The sequence below is a fragment of the Danio rerio genome, chromosome 16 (assembly GCF_052040795.2).
Source record: "Danio rerio strain M-AB ecotype USA chromosome 16, GRCz13ab, whole genome shotgun sequence".
NCBI classification, from domain to species: domain Eukaryota; kingdom Metazoa; phylum Chordata; class Actinopteri; order Cypriniformes; family Danionidae; genus Danio; species Danio rerio.
In genome coordinates, this window is record NC_141036.1 from 14,553,223 (window position 1) to 14,556,192 (window position 2,970).

Consider the following 2,970-nt stretch of genomic DNA (forward strand, 5'->3'; position numbering starts at 1 on the left):
TAAACCATAGAATTTTTTAGCTCATAAACCTTCAAAATTCTGTGGCATGTGCCGGCATGATATTCCGTTGATTCTAAAAATGGATTAAACATTGGTTAACATCAGTGAATTATATTATTTTATCACAGGTTGTGCCTCACTTAATTTTATTGTTTTTTAGATTTGTATGCTATAATGAATAAACTTCTCAAGCTAAGTTCTTAGAAATTACTGCAATCCAAATGAAACTTATTATCAAAAGGTTCAGGGCTATGACCCCAACTAAAGCAAACACTTTTCTCCATGAAGGTGACTTTAGTCTATGTGGTCCACATATGTTTTAAGATAACTGGGCCACTTTAGGCTTACAGCCGTATTAGCCATAGCTGACTGTGCCAAATATTTGCCAAAAGTGACCCACATTTGTTTTAGGATAACTGGGACACATTTGCCATATCTCCTCTGGGCCACTATAGGCTCAAATCCACATTAGCCATAGCTTACTGTGCTGAAAATTTGCCAAAAATGGCCCAAATTTGTTTAAAGATAACTGGGCCACTATAGGCTAACAGCTGCATTAGCCAGAGTTTACTGTGCCGAATATTTGCCAAAAGTGGTCCACATATGTTTTAAAATAACTAGGCCACATTTGCCATATTTTCTCTGGGCCACATTAGGCTCACAGCCGCAATAGCCAGATCTTACTGTGCCAAATATTTGCCGAAAGTGGCACACATATGTCTTATGCATGATTTTAGCCCCAATTATGACTTGCCGACAGGTTTTGAGAAATCGCAGACAAATGCCTGTAATCACAGGCAAATTGGTGCTCATGCACGTGAGTGACAATCACACATTATGAACAGTCAAAAACGCAATCTGAGAGAATCGCCGATGAGTCGCCAATGCCCGTGAGATATTTAGCGTGCTAAATATCTGGAGCTGTCTGCGATTCAAATCATGCCGTGTGAAATGAGTTTTAAAGCAACTATGTGACATTTCCCAGGTGCTGTGTCAATGCGCAGCATCAAAGTGAAGGCAGTTGTCAAAGAAATCATTGAGTTTTGTTTTACATTCGGGTCACCAAAAAAAATACAGAGTGATGTTTCAAACTTTACTTCCGCACTGTTTACTCAGGTTCTCAGTGAGCTTGCCATCAAACACCAGCTATCGAGCACCTATCATCCCGAATCGCAGGGCATTTCCACCAGACCCTTAAGTCCATAGTAAGCGTGTTCTAGGTGTAACCGGGGAAGGGAAGGAAAAGGGAAAGACAGTACAGGAATCTTTGGGATTCAGTCCGGATGAGCTCATTTTTGGATATTTGTCCGCGAGCCATTAAAGCTGTTGAGAGAGCAGCTGTTATCGGAGAAGAAATCTCCTGTGAACGTTTGTTTTGCGTGAACATTTTAAATCATGTTTGGGAAATAGCAAATATAAATTTGTCATCAAAACAGGGAGATTTGGTGTTGTTTTTTCTTCCACTTCCAGGCTTTGCACTTCATGCTCGCTTTTCAGTGTCCAACGTAGTGGAACAGAAACTGAGTGAGTCAAATAACCTAAATCGCTCCTCCGAACGTAGAAAAAAACCCAGTGTGTGTCATATAAACATGTTGAAGGCTTACGTAGATAGAACCGTCCCGGATAAGCCGGTTTCTGAAATAGCACCAGTGTTGACATGCGCTCCTCCGTCTTTGGTTGCGGATTCTGAGAACGGGTTGAGGGTTTCAGAAATAATGACCACGTCACTAAAATTGTGCAATTTGGAATTTATATAACATTTAAAAACAATTTGCATACTTCCCGTCTTCACAGCGCATGTGTTTTTTTTTTTTTTGCTATTTTGCAAGGTATTACATTTAGTATTATTTTCAATTATGTAATGTATAGTTGTATGGGAGTGCCTGCGAATATTGAGGTGTATTTTATAGACCTTTTTCTTGAAACGCAAAATTTACGTGTTAACGCATAAATTACGTTGACACGTTTTTTTAAACTAGTCTCATTTTAAAGTGCTATCATTTATTCATTTCTCTATGTAACCTGCTTATTTTAATATGTATAATGTAATTTCACTTAAATCACAATAAATGTTTTGCAGTCAATGATCTGTTGCAAATATTTAGTATTATAAAAGGCCAGACATCTTCTGTAATGTTATGTTTGACGGCATAATAATGTATAATAATATTAATAATGTTTGTTTTTCAGCTGCTGAGATTTCTTTGAAATATGTGTCCAGAGAAATCAGAATAAGATTTATTTGACAAGTGTGTGCAAACAAACAAGATATGAGTTTTTTTTCAGGAGCACATACATATACATATATCAACACAAGAACACAGAATGACATAAGCTGGATAAAGTAAAAAATAAAACATTTTGGTTACAAAATCATAAACAGTAAGGGTTGTGTATATGTATGACTAAAAAAACAGGTAGCAACTGATCTGATAGTTAAGATCTATAGAGATCTGGAGGTTGGGCAGGTGCACAGCAATAATCTTCTCCGCTGTCTTGACAGTCCACTGCAGTCTTTTTATGTCTGATTTGGTGATTTCTAGATGGTACTTAGAGTTTTTTTTTTTTATCTGAACTTTTTATACATTTTTTGTTTGCAAAACTTTACACTATGTACTTTTGGTCTCTGTACTAGAAGCCCCAAATCACTAAGACAAAACATTCTTGCGTGCAAACAATTGACAATAAATAATTGACCAGTTTTGATAAAATTGTAACTAAGCTCCTTTCTGCCCGGTAAGAATAGCCCAAATTATAAATACTAAATCAAAATGACGAGACAAAAAGTCGAAATAATGATTTATTAACTTAAAATATGACTAAATAAATCTGTAGAAATGACAACAACAATAGATGGCGACAAATAACCATCTAAATGTATAACTTAAATCTCTAAAGATGATTAATCTAATAAAACATGTAATTTTTTTTTTAAAGAGAGTTGAATCTTTAACTGAAAGTCTTTTTTTC